We start from the raw sequence: 15,401 nt of genomic DNA, 5'->3' as shown, positions 1-15,401 counted from the left end.
AGGACTCTTGGCTGAATCACACTCTTCCTGGAACCCAAAAACATACTCCACTGTCTGAGATAAACGATTAAGAGTTAAAATTCTGGGTGGATTTTCAGTTACACCTAAATAGACTTTTGACCTGGGGGATCTGAGGAGCTCTAATGTAATTATACTGGCATGTATAAAACACATCCTTTATTAAACTTCTCTGGGATGGTTTAGTCATTTGGCAGTAATTCTGTGAGCTGAAATAACACCTTGTTGCGGTGTTATTGTGGAAGTGGAATACAGTGTTCCTTTGTGTCAAGCTGCAGATCATGAAGGAAGAAAAAGCTATGTGCTGATTTTGTTTGTTTGTTTTGCTATTGTAAGATGGAAAGAACAATTACGGCTTTCTTGTCGGATAGATCCATCCATTTGTTACATGTTATACTTTGAGCCACTTTCAATTTATACCTTTTTATACAAAAAAAAGGTGTGAGTAACCTATAAAGGAGCAGTGAGTTGATTGACTTGGGCCAATCCTTTTCTTCAATTAAGTTATGTACGTTCATGGGTCATTCTTCACCACCATATGACCACTCCAAAAACAGCTTGTAAGCATTCTGATCTGCCAAACCTATGGTTTTGGTTAATGGTTATGGTCCCCGAGGGGGATTTCAAATTCTTTTTCACTCTGTTGTCATACACACACAGGCCCAAAATACACACGCATGCACAAACAGGTCCTATACATGCATTAAATGGAGTGATGTCAGAGTGAGGTGGCTGCCCATGGACAGGAACCCCGAGCAGCTGGGGGTTGGGGTTGCTCAGGAGGCAAATTGGCATCTCTCCAGCTACCACTCCGTGCTCCATATTTGGTCCAGACGGGGACCAGGCAACCCTCTGGTTCCCAACCCAAGTCACTATGGACTGAGCTACTGCCAACCCATATAAACATCTGTGGTACAGTTATGGTACATACCTTTTTTTGGTCAGTTGAGTTGGTCAGTACAACTATACACTCCAGCCTATTAAACATGTTTTCTACACGGTTCATCAACTCTATGTACCTGTCAAATGCATATTTCAGACACTTTTGCAGGTTGCAATTTTCAAATGAAACACCCAGAAACATTAAAATGTCTGCTAGAAGTAAAGACTTCAGCCAGTTAGAGTAAATGTTTAAATATCTAGCTAACTACAAGTGATAAAACTTGCCCTTATCAGTCATCGTTTCAGCCTGCAAAACTTTTGTTTACCTCTGTCTGAAATCATGGACCTGAATATTGAGATATCAATTTTCCACTGTTATTGTTGCATATGTGCCATGCTAGGATGCAAGCCTTGGCAGGTGTAGCAACTGGAACTGAGAGGGTCCTAGTGAACGGTCAGTTCCCAACCTCTCACCACCATCCATTCATCCATCCATCCATCCGTTCATTCATCCATCCATCTAACCACTCACTAAGGGCATCCAGTGCAGTGCAAGCCTCTAATCTGTGGGCCTGAGCAGCTGCTGCCTTGTGGCTGACAGGCAGCAGGGCTCTTATTATTGTACACACATGCATGCACTCACACACATGCAAGCACACACACAAGTGTACACACACACATGCACATACACACATGCGTACACCAAAGTCCTCTAATGTGGTAGGCCAGCTGCCAGTGGCGTGCCTTCCCCTCACCAGTGTGACCCAAACACTGCTGCTGCAGCTCCCGGTGCCACTGCTAAACTCAGGGGACTTTCCAGTGGAGAAGTGAGCGAGAGCGGTGGGATGATGAGATGGGGGGAGATAAGGAGAGGTAAAAGCCATGGGGAGAGAGTGCAAGGTGCCTTAAAGACACATAAGGAGATGAAGGACAAGGAGGAAAAAAGCAGCAGCGATAGCATAAGTAGGCAAGGAATGAAACAGCAGATCAGAATAAGAGGATGAAATTGAAGGAATAGTGCAGCATGGAAAAGGAGACATTTGAAAAACAAATAAAAATTTCAGTAACTGAGTTACAGAGTTTTAGATGTTGAAAATTTTGGAGAGCTCAGTCCAGATCTGACGATACTGACATGGCTGAATAACAAAAAATTATCATTTTCAGGTGTAAAGATAATAATACATTGACATGAGACAAATTCCTTATGAACAATGGGTCAAGTCTTATTTCCTTGACTGTACTTTCGGCAGTTAAACAGATCTTAAACAGAAGCTGATCTGTGCTGTTGTCATAACTTACTCATCTTTGTGCAGGCTTTAGAAATGGTGCACCCAATATTGTAAATCATCCTTACATCCTCCAGCACAGAGCAAATACACATTGATTTAGGCCAGTGGTTGTCAGTCATAAGTCACACAGAAATATGCAGTGAAATGCTAAGGACCTCAACACTCCCCTGGCTGTAGGTGTCTAATTCCTGATGTTTTGGATGTGGATCTTCATCTTCCATGAGATTCAGCCTCTCCTCTTGTCTCTTGGTCTCTGTGAGCATGTTGTCCTAGTGTGCTTGAACTTTGCCAATTTTGTAATTGTGTCTGTCCTCTTTCCAGGTCTCCACGGTAGAGAGGAGGTCGCGTGGTTTACCGTCTTTCTGTTTGGTGGCACCTGGAAGTTGATTGATGCTGCTTCCATATTCTTCATATATGTTAAAGGGAAATTATGGTTTATTTCAACCTGTCTCCTATCGTCCTAAATTTGTTTCAAGTGACTAGTGACATAGAAATAATAGTTAGCATGTTAGCCCTTAGCCTAGATACAGCCGTAGCGTCAGACCTGTTAAAACGTAAGTGAACGGGCATACCTTCAAGTGCAAAGTCAGTCCACTAAACAAGCTTTTTTTCCACAAAGACCGCCTCATATCGTTAGGATAAATGTCAGAGAACATATAGAAAATGACATGTACACGTGTTGTCTTACCTTTCCGGTGTGGTGCCATGTTTGTTTATCCCGCTAGCTCTGCTTTCCAAAGCGCGGTCGCAAGAACAAGCAGCGATCTCATAGCATGCCTGAACAAGCAGCAACAGCTGGAAGGCAGAACCGGACAGTAGCCTGAAAAGTTCATTCATTTATTTTATGAAAGATTTATAGAATAATGGCTGACTTTTTGCCAGACTTGGACTTTGTGGAGGAGGAATTTGATTTTGCAGAGTTTGATGGCCGCTCTTGTTTATTTGAGCCAGAATACACTGACGAAGAGCTTCGTGAAATTGAAGAACGGAGGAGGAGAGAGAGAGGCGCAACAGGTAACGTTAGAGGACGAGAGGGGAGGAATGGCTGCTGCAAGGCTGAGTAGCTCTGGAGATTGGTGGTGTACCTGTGAATGCTGTGCCCCAGTGCACATAGAAGAGGAATGCCTCTGTTGCAAGGAATGGGACCAGTTGCAGCCTTATTTTCAAGGTCTGGATGTGACCGAGGACGAGACACCTCCACCTGGAGTAACGTTAGTATCCAGCTGGGCTTTATCTAGAGCTGGCGAGATATATTTTGGCTGCGCTTTGGAAAGCAGAGCTAGATGGTAAAAAAACATGGCACCACAACGGTAAGGTAAGACAACATGTTTACATGTCATTTTCTATATGTTCTCTAACATTTATCCTAACAATATGAGGCGGTCTTTGTGGAAAAAAAGCTTGTTTAGTGGACTAACTTTGCACTTGAAGGTATGCCCGTTCACTTACGTTTTAACAGGTCTGACGCTACGGCTGTATCTAGGCTAAGGGCTAACATGCTAACTATTATTTCTATGTCACTAGTCACTTGAAAGAAATTTAGGACGATAGGAGACAGGTTGAAATAAACCGAAATTTCCCTTTAACAATATGTTTATGATTTTGTCATCCTGATTGTCCATACCATAATTCTACTATGTTGGTCTATTCTGTCAACGTCTCCTGCTACAACGGTCCATATGATATCTTAATGCACATGCAACGATTCATAGAATATATGAATTAGTGCCCCAGGAAAGACGTCATATACTGAATGTGAGGTTACGTAGGTCAGGTTTGGGTGAGTAAAGTAACGTAAATTAGGTTTGGAAAAGAAACATGGTTGGCCATCTTTAGGTTTTGGAAAGTAAAGTTACTAAGTTTAGGGCTTGAAAAAGAAATAACTCAAAGTTCCCTCATTTGGTTTCACACAGTCCTGAACACCAGTCTCCTGGGGTAAAGTCCTGTGTTGTTTGATCCATCCACCGCTCCAAACCTATCTCCTTACATGGACCTTCAGTCTATATACTACTTTCTTCTTTACCCACTGTCAGCACTGTCATTGGTCATGTGATCACAGCCTTCACAGTTACATGGCTTATACACAAATTACTGGCTCATGACAACATGAGCGATATACAAATTGTTGTGCTTTACTTTTTGTTGGTATACGTACGAACAGTGCATGAAAAGAGCCTTATTCATTAAACAAGTCTATTGCATGTGTCTGTCCTGTAAGAATGATCCCTCCTCCGCTGCTTTTCCTGAATTTTTTTCCATTTTTTTCCCATGAAGGAATTTTTTTCAGAGGGAGTTTTTCCTTATCTAAAGATGCACTGGAAGTGAACAAATCGCACAACATTGCTCCCACCACTTCTTGCTTTTCTCGTTGGCCATGTCATTGCTAGCAAACTATAGCTTGCTTGTTTGCCAACATTATGCTATTAAAGTTAAAAATATTAAACTTAATGCAAATTAGGTTTTTTTGCACTAGTGTTCAGTCATGTGTTGCCCTATCTCAGAACCCATCAGCTATGCACCGGATGACGATTAACCTTGTGGGGCAACGGCTGGTATTACGGGAGAACCAGGCCAAGACTTCCTCCTCCATGCTCTTGTCATTTTGGCTCATCTCTATAAGCAGATATCTGCATGTGAAGGCAGATAGATTTTAAAAAGAGCTAATATAAAGCTAAATCATCATCAGACGTGGGCGATGGACTCTGAAATTGCATTCTGGCCAATGTGTCCCGTCTCTCCACACTGACTGTATACCTCTCGCTCAAATGTGATTCGTCAATCCTAGTCTTATTACAAAAGGACTACAAACAGAAACCAGACCACTTCCATTACCAAAAGCTTGTCCCGTTGCCTGGAGATCCTACAAACATATGCAGATATCTGTTTATAGAGATTACATGTCGCCTGGTTTGTATCATGAATCCCACACTTACTTCATGTTAAAAGAGGTGGTGGTTAAATATTGAAAAAGTCAAGTTATGTTGATGTGAATATGTGTGGGCTTTAGCTATTTGTGCTTCAGACCCAGCCAGTACATTACTTTTCCTAAACAACCCTTCAGTGTCAGTACTGACTGTTCAGTACATATACAGGCTAAATGACCATTAAATCATAAGTGTACTACCAAGATGACCATTCAATTATAAACATGCTAGCTAAATAGCCATTGAAGAACTTGGATGGAATTGCCCATGTAAATTCATCAGTCCAACTCTTCTCTGCCCAACCCAGCCCAGCTAGCAGGCTGCACATCTGCTGGTGAGGTCAGCAATCTCTTCCCATCGCAGTAACATGAGGATGATGGATGCTTTGGCCACAGAGGTTTTCTCTGTGGTTTCCTCCTCTATAGAGCTCAGAGCCAGACTTACTCCGTCCATCTCTCTCCCCTTCTCTGATCTCTCTGTCAGTTATCTTCCCGCTTGCTCTCTTTAGCGAATATGTCATTCTCAGAAACATGTATTAATTACTCCATCTCCTAATGCATTTCTCTGTGTGAATGTGTATGTGTGTGTGTGTGTGTGTGTGTGTGTGTGTGTCCCTCTTTTTGCTTGTCAGGTTTGCGTCCACGAGGAAAGCTTTGGGCAGGGCTAGGCAGGGTTAGGTCTATATAAAGACAGCAGGGTAATATCTGTCATATGTTCTACATCGCCATGGGCTGGCAGCAGTAGCAAAAGGTTTTCGACAGAGGCCTAAAATTCTCATTACAGCTGAACTGTGAGAACTGTTCACTGGTTTGTAGCGTTATAGACTTCTACAAGGTAAGTATAGTGAAATCATTAATAAACTTCTCTTCTCTTGGATATGACTATATACCACAGAAGCAGCGCTGGTAAGAGCCTGTGAGGAAAAATTCTGTCTCTCATACCCATGCGAGTGATCCATGTGTCAATTGATGATTGCTAGCTAGCTAAACTGTTATTGTTGTAACCAAGCCCACAGGAATGGAGCTGGGCAGTGAGGTGATTTGGATATAGTAGCCACACTCCATATTTCAGCAGCATCTTGTGACACACTGGCCCAACAATTATTTTCCCCATACAAAGTCATTAGAAAAGGAGCAGGTTGGAAATCGGTCAATAAATTTGACTGAATGACACAAATACCCTGTAATATCTCTTTGTATTGTCAGAACTCAGGCCTTAGCCAACATTTGTATGTGGGACCCATATGGGTGGTAAATGAGGTGAAAAATGGGCCCTGTATGGCATTGTCCATGGGTTTCATCATGGCACCATACCAATTGCCCACATGGGTGGGTTTACCCAAGTGGACCCAAGTAAAGATGTCTATTTATGTCTATTTATACCCACTTGGTAGGCCTACCCAGGTGGCCATAGCATAACCCATGTGGAGCCCACTTGGGTAAACCCACCTATATGGGCAATTGGCATGGGGCCATTATGAAACCCATGGACAATCCCATATAGAGTCCATTTTTTCAGCTCATTGATTGATTGATTGATTGATTGACTGACTGATTGATACTTTATTGTCAGAACAGGTCTGAAATTTGTCTTGCATCTCAGTAGCTCTATTTGCAACATCATAACCAACACACAAATGTTAACCTGGTTCAGAAAGTCTAACAGAGCCCTGTGATTACATTATGTTATCCCATTTGTGTTTGGGGAGCCAACATGTAGTCATCACTCGTCCAGAGGAACTCTCAGATGTACATGCTCTCAGCTGGCTGGACAAGGACTTCATTGCACATTCTTAATTGGTCTGAAAACACATAAGCGTGAGGAAGTTCAAAGAGACTTGTAGGCATATGTGGTCACATTTTCACGAATAGGGCACTGATGTTAAATGTGGTATCCAGTTCTCCTCAACACATTCAGGGGTGTAACAAAACTGCTTAAATGCACACATATTTTTTCTAGCAGAATTTTTAGCAGTTACCAACAGCTTCAGGTGTAACCACCATCATCTGGTGTTGGAGAAGGGCCAATGCTAATTTGCATGTAGCCCATTCAAAAACAAGACAGGTGAATCAGATTTCTGATCACAGATGTGGACAACAAGATTTGTTAATTGGACTGACACAATAATTGGTCTTATATAAGTTTTTGATGGCACAGAATTAAAGCATAAAGGTGTGAGAACCACATGTAGACTATGAAACCGCACGAGGAGTGGTGTGTCTGTGCTGTTCTGTCATGTACTGTGTATTCTACATTCCAACAGCATAATGCTGCTTTGAGGACAGTGTTTACAATGCAACAGAAACCTTTGTATTTGGTTACAGGGAAATCGGCGGCAGAACAATGTGTAGATTTGTGAAAGCTGAATCACTTTGGCAAAATGCAAGCTGACCATACAGAACTATGAAAACATTTGATAAGACTAACAAAACAGCCCAGCAGTCACAGGCAAATGAAGCAGAAAAAAAGTTTGGACTTAAGTTTTGTAATATCTTTAGTCCTCATTGATGCCAAGAGGTACAAATTAATAATGAGTTGCTTGGAATAAGCTTTGTTAGAGGATTTTGTGGTTTCTGAAATGAATGCAGCGAGAGATCAATGCCCCCCTTAATGTTTGAAAAGGTCGTGTTGAATCACACATTTGTTACCTAACCTCAATTTCACCGTTCCAGCATTTGAAAAACATGACATTGTAAAGGGTCAATGGGATGCACATCCCATTGACACAAAAAAAACGTTGTCAAACACGTTCACTGTGTATTAGACTTCCATTCACATTTTATTCAAGTGGAGCATATACAATACAACACACACACACACACACACACACGCAGTAGCACCGTGGCCAGCTGTGTCTGTTCATGGGAGGTGATGGTGTGATCAAAGCAGTCTTCTTGTCATCCCACACCAGAACTGATCACACACACGCGTACACACAAACAGGCATCAGGATGTTGTTAATCAGTAGCAGTGGGAGCTATTGGGGAGGGGAAGGAAGCTGAACTAAAGAAGAAAAACTTCTTTTTTTCTTTTTAATGTGATGTTCACATGGCTGTTTTATGGAGCCTGCAGGCCCGCAGGTGTCAGTACTAATTCCACTTTACCCTATGCACACAAATGAGCAAACACTATTGAATCAGCAACATATGACACAAATGCAGTGATAAAGTGTTAATATTTAGCTAAATTATCCCAGTCAGCTTAGCTACTACAACGGTCTGATAACTCTGATAACAAAAAAAATATATTATTATTATTATTATTAGTGTAACAAGAACAACCTAATGAGAAAAAAATCAAATAAACAACTTAGCTAATAATAGTAATAAAAAAAAAACAATAAGAAAATACGGTATGTGCACATTTGCAGATTGAGTCTTTGACTTTTTTTTGTACTGTGCCGTGGATGCCTTTTGCCTTTTCATTTTCTCTTTCTGTAATGCTTGCCACCGTGTGCTGTCTATGTCACCCACTGATAGGTAATACATTCGGCTCACCTATAAAAAGATCCAGCATTGTTTGTTAGTTAGAATAAAATCAACTGACTGAATTTGAATGTTTTCAAATTAAGACAAATCGTTTTTTAATTAAATATAATAGCTTACTTACAAAGTCAGTTCAAGCCATTGAGTTATTTCAGCCAGAGCCCTACAGTTATCTAAATAAATTGTTTAAACTCTAGGTTGCATAAAGCAACATATGTTTTAATCATGCAAGAAAGACAGTGGTGAAAGGAAAATGAACATAGATTACACAAAATCTACAGATTATATACACTTACTGTTGATGAAAAGACAAAGATAAAGAAAGACAAGCTACCCCACTGGATGTAAAGTCATTACCCAAGATCCAAAATGAGTCAGAGGCTTGTGTCTGGTGGGTCACCACATGAACTGTATGATTCAATAGGCCTGCGTCCCAGGATGAGACTGTATTTCCCAAATATAGGTGCCAGATTGAAAAACTTAAGGAAACCTTGTGAAAAACAAATCCTCTGCACACTGCTCATCTGCTTTATTTACTGACAGACTGACCGATCATTGCCTTTTTTTTCTCAATAGAATTAACTATATTTATACTGTGTCGCCAGTATAAATCTCTCTGACCGTTAAGATGTCTAAGATGCCCATAAATTGCCCTACATGTGGGATGAAGTCTTTGATTCCAGGGTCAGACTAAGTAATGACTTGGGAGTCATTAGATGAAGAAGTTAGTACTGACCCGCTTTGAGGGGGATGGCTATGTGCAGTAGCTAAATAATAGGGTGAGGTCGACTCCCAGATCAGGTGAATGAGTGGTTGTCACTTTTGAGGATCAAGGGAAAATTATTTGTTAAATGATCCACACGTACACACACACACACATGCTCATGTGCGCCCACATGGTCACACACATTTGCATGAAAGCAACAGTCTCAGCACACAGTCATAACATGCTGAGGGAAAATGAGAAAATCTCTATAGTTATGTTGATTGAGTCATTTTCTCTGCTAAGATTACCAATCTGGGGAAGAATAGATAGCACCCTCTCTCTTTTCACTAAAGGGAAAATTACAGGCTGGTGAAACTATTTTCAAAAGCTGCACTCCAGGAATTATAATAGTACTGCATTCTAGGGACGATCATGCTAAAGTGCTCTTGATATATAGATATTTGAAACCAGGTGATTTTACACAATCAAAACTAGCTTTTTCATTAGTCTTTCCAGTAAAACTCCTGCAGCTGCGTGACATCCAGCATTTCTAGCAGCTACATTTGCAAGCCATCTCACTTATTTGGAAATGTTACTGGAACAAGAGCCTCGAGTTACGGTAAGTGTTTATGTGTTTCTTTGTTGAGTCACCATTTCTTGAACCAGTCACAAAGTGAGGTCAAAGGTCAAATGAGGTCCCACTTGCCTCGACGGGAGCGACCCTGTTTCCTTAATTCCCGAGCTTCTTGTGTGGTGCCTGAGATTGGATACAGCGGAGGAGAATGGGATGGATTGAGAAAATAAAAGCTAATTTTGAAGCCTTATCATAGGGCATTTAAAAAGCCCCTCACACACACAGACAGGAGTCGGCTGTAATGACACAATTGTATCCAGATGACGGAGGGGAGGATCTCTTTAAAGTCTTTTCTCACAGGAGCTTTTTTTACTTGCTTTTAACAAATGCACGCATAGACCTGACAAATTGGCTACAAGCTTCTGACTGAGATAAGCGTCATTATTAGGCTGTGCTTTCATCATGTGTCGACCAAACAGAATGAAACCATGCTATGACATCAGGGTATCCAGATTCTCATGAGCAACATTGGCAATGTATCTAGTCACTTAGATTTGTACTGTTGCTAAATTTCTTTGTCAGTTCATTTTCCGACTTGTCTTTGGAGCTACAATTTCCCCTGCAGCTAACTGCTTATGTCATCCAGTTAACAAGGAAGAAAGGATTTGTTCAATGCAAAACAAAATGAGGAAATAAGGTTTATCAATTTCAAAAGAAAAATGGGGACACATATTTGAGAATCATAGACTGACACCATAAGGGCTGTTTTCTTTAGAGAATTCAACTGACCTGAAATTGTGTCAGTGGTCTCAGGTTTCTAACCATAATAACATCTTTAACGTAAGGTCTAAATGGAGCCTTTGACACATAATGAAGAGTTGAAAGTGGTCATATTGGAGACATAATCCCTTCACATAAGGAGGACATGATCATGATGTTCTCTGTTACAGATTTGATCCCAATTTCACAGTTTATTTTGACACTGTGGGACTGAGAGAATCATGACATCTCATTTGGACTGTCTATTGAAAAACAAATTTCCCTTTAACTTGGAGTAAAACATACCAGCCACGAGCCAGCCATCTAGCGTAATTTTCATCTTTTCTCATTTTCTCGTGTTATTTTGAACTTTAAATCACTGCGCTGGAAGGAAGAACAAAGCTGTCTGTCTCTGAAATATACAGTCACTGGTTATCATGATGTTTTCTTGGTCTTGGATCTCTGTGAGCGTTGGTTACGGTTGAAATCAGGGCCATTCATAGCCATAGCAACCATACAAGACAGAGACGCTGATGAAAATGTGATCATGGCTCTGTGTGTATGCACATGTGGTCTCATGGGAAGGTTTTATCGAGCGGACTAGAGGTCCAGACTGAGGGGTGAGACGTTGACAACTTGGTCAATATTTCCATTAAGTCAACGGTTACTTCACTCCACACTGGCCTGACATTTAGCTACCATCAGTGTAGTGTGGCTTTGTTCCTGGAGAGCTGCCAGCTAGCACAGACAGATACACAGATATATTTAGGGACGTGTTACTGCTTGATAATTACAACTAATACAACACAAACATGCAGACTAATTTGACAATGTATACATCACTGCCAGACATAAAGAGATAGAATATGATAAAGTTTGGAATCAAGAATATGTGCTTTATGTGTTTTTATAACACGACTTTATTTGTATATTTGATTCTGATTGGGCAATTATGGCATTCTAAGATTTGTTATTTCTGAAGAGCAGTCCGTTGCTATGAATAACAGACCACTGCTATGGACACAGTTCTGATCATAGATGCTTAGCGGAAGCAATACAGTCATTTTAACAATAATAAAAATCATTTTCAATCAACATTTTGTGTAGTACTTGTGTAGTAACAGCCTATTGTGGTGCATTCTGCAATAATGATCCACGTCCTGTACATTATTCCTCACATGCTAGATATCTTAATTACAAGACATATTTTACAGATATTACAAAAATTCACCAACATAAACATTAGGCTACTTAACAAACACTTTTTATGGCACTGTGAAGTTGTGGATTTCAATTCAACTCATAAATTTTCCATTTTTCTCTCTAACCTTTCTTGTGCTCTGCACCAAACACTGTGTAATAAAGTAGAAATATCATAATCATAATGACAATATCTTTTAAGGAATAATATCAAAAATTCATGATGTCTATGTCTATATCCAAGAGTTTAATTTGCTAAAAAAATAAATGGGGAAATGGGAACTATTCTCATTGTCAAAATTCATTCATGCTACTATGTTCTAAGACAGTCTAGAAAATACAAATAAACATGAGCAACTCTCTCCCAAATCCAAAAACTAGTGCTAATCCTCACACTTGTGATGCGATAGGGTCTAAAGTCTGAATAGATTAATTGGGAAAGGTGTTCTAGATGATACTGTATATGGGTACATTTTCTGTTTCAGAACTGAGAACATTACAGTACAATACAGATCATTTGGGTATAAAGAAGATCTAAGCTTCAAGGCCCACATTAACAAGATGACGAAAACATCTTTTATTTCCTCCTCAGAAACATAGCCAAGGTACGACCATTTCAAAATGAAAAAGATGCTAATAAATTGACTCATGCCTTTTTTTCAAGCTGCCTCTCTACTGTAATGCACTTTTCATTGGCCAAAAAACATCACTGAGAGACTTCAGCTCATTCAAAACTCTGCAGTTCGGCTATTACCCAGAACCAAGAGGAGAGAGCACATCAGGCCAGTCTCAGCTGCTCTGCACTGGCGTCCTGTTACATTTAGAATTGAATTTTAAGTCCTCCTCCTTGTATACAAAGCCCAAAATGGGCTGGGACCGAGCCACATTGCTAACTCGCTGGTTAACTATTTGCCTCCAAGAACACTGCGATCATCTGCTGCTGGTTTGTTGGAGGTTCCCAGCAACAGCCCGAAGAAGATCGAGGATGTAGCTTTTGTCAGTTACGCCCCAAAGCTATGGAGCACACCACCTATCAGGGAAGCTAGTTTGCTAAATATTTTTAAAAGAACGCTTAAAATGTATCTGTCCATTCTAACCTTTAACTAGCTCTGACTTTCCTGATACAAGTCTGAAACTCTTTCTTTTTGCTTCACGTTGCTGCAACTCTTTTAAAATATGACTTAATTTTATGACTATACTTTTACAAATCTATGATTTTATGAATCAGTTAATCCTTGTTTTAAACTGTTTTAAATGTCCGTTTATATTGAATTGTCTTGCCTGTTTTATGTGCATTATGTCTATTCTCCACATTCTTCCACAAAATCAGCCTCATTTATTATCTATGGAGCAGCTTCAGACTTTATACCCTAAGACATCACGTTTGAGACGAAATTTTCTGATTTCTGGCTTTGAGAGAGAGCAGCTCATGTTCACAAATACTGATAGAATTTCTTAGGCCATGGTAATTTAAATATAAACTATATCTTAAATCATTTAATGTGTATGAAAACCATTGTCCACAACACATTTACATCTTGCCCAAAGGCAGCACCTGCATGTTACTGGCTCCATAAAGCCACCATTAACACCCTGCCACTATCAGCAGGTAATTTACTGCTTTAATTACAGACAGAAAGAATACCAGAAAGAGTTTATAACCACTCTAATGGTATGACCCCTGCAGGTCCTCTACAGGGTCAAAGAGGGTCACCATCACTCTTCACTAAATGGGTTCAGGGCCTGGGAATCTGAACTGGATGTATGGCATTTGAGGTTTGTGTTTGAGGTGCTTAAAACATCTGCAGAAGCTAAATGTGATACTGAATAATTATGCTTTTCAGTATGTAAATGATAAATGATTGACACAAAGAGGGTGAAGATGGTTGCAGTCCCTTGTAGAGAGTAAATGAAAACTTGTTTGAAAGAGATGCTGCTTTAAGGTAGAATAAAATTTTTCAAATTGGAAAAAATAAAATCAGGTGTAGCTTATGAGCAAAAATGTGTAATATAAAAGGTGATACCACAATAACATTTCAAGAATATACTCGAATATAAAATAGCAGAAAAATCAAATTAGGAAAATTGAGAAAAATGTTAAAATAAGTAAAATCTGGAGAGTCATGAATTACAGAGCTTCTGTCACTGAGGAGAATAGTCACAGTAGCAGAAACAGCTGCAGAATGCACAAAACAACATTCATTAAACATTTGAAAAATGGTATTTAATGCTTGTCTTTGATGACGATTCAAATTCTAGCTGCATTCCTTTCCCACGGCATTTTTTTTAGATTTCCAAAAATTTCCAAAACCAACTGAAACCACAGTAACATCAACCAGATTCGACCAGCAAAATGTCTTTGCTGAAAAAACATTATTGGTTTGAACCCCTGCATGGTTCCATATGTCTATGGTCAGCCTGAGCATGCATCTGTTTCTGTGTGTGTGTGTGTGTGTGTGTGTGTGTGTGGTTTGTGAGTGTATTTGCATATATACAGTTAAAAGTGTTGTCTCTGTGTGTTGTACTTACATATTAGTGCTCACTCGTGTTACAAAAGGCTCACAGGCGTGTGTTTGCTTGTGCGTGTGTGTGTGTGTTGGATGCTGTGGGTGAGCAGGGTGGGGCAAAAGACCCTGATGTGGTTGCCTCTGCGCTACTTCAACACATGGTGACGGGGGCATGAGGCTCCACGCATCACCAAGAATGTCTGGGAATCTTCTGTGTGCGTGTGTGCGTGAGTGTATATGCACAGATGTATGTGTGTATGTGTGTGCAGTATGATTTTCGATGGGCCGATGTGACCATACTGATCATTATGTATTTGTGTGTGATGACGATGGCCTGGGAACATTTGCTCCAGATACTAGGAACAGCTGCCATGCTAACCCGTGATGGTACACCGCCATCACTATCAATCTTTTTGGGAATATATCTCTCTTTTACTGTATGCATATGGACTTCGCCTTCTGTGTTCATGTGTTTGTCTCATATTTTTTGGTCATAATATTTTCACTTTTTATATGTTGCATTGCACTACATCTGCACTGCTGCTCAGCACACAGCAGTGATGGAATGTTTAAATAGACATTAAACGCAACACAGTAAATAAATGCAAAACCTCTGCACAATATGTACAATTTCACAGACACAGACTCAAATGTACATTTTCTGTTTAATGCTCCATATTCTGTACTGTAGGTGCCTCTCTGTCTCTCTCTGCACTTAAGAAAATAAACTTAACAGAAGTGTGTCTGGGTCCTGTAAGAAATCAGTGCAGTAATGTTTTACAACATTACTGATTTGATTTCAGTCGGTAATATCTTTTAATTCATTCCATTGTTTTTGCCTTTTGTTTAGCTGTGTTGTGTTTTCCCATGTAGCAACAGCATGACTCAAGTCCAGCTTGTGTTCATTGTGGCAGAGGTGGGTATGACAGCCCATGTTATAACCCCTGGATGACTGCTTTTTGTCCCTTAAACCCAACACATAGTCTGTGTTATATTAGGATCACTTATTTCAGTTCTTTCTTTCTTTCTTTCAAGTTTTAAATGTTTTGACTTAGTA

This window comes from Epinephelus lanceolatus, chromosome 14, assembly GCF_041903045.1.
Source record: "Epinephelus lanceolatus isolate andai-2023 chromosome 14, ASM4190304v1, whole genome shotgun sequence".
Taxonomy (NCBI): domain Eukaryota; kingdom Metazoa; phylum Chordata; class Actinopteri; order Perciformes; family Serranidae; genus Epinephelus; species Epinephelus lanceolatus.
This window is presented reverse-complemented; position numbering follows the sequence as displayed.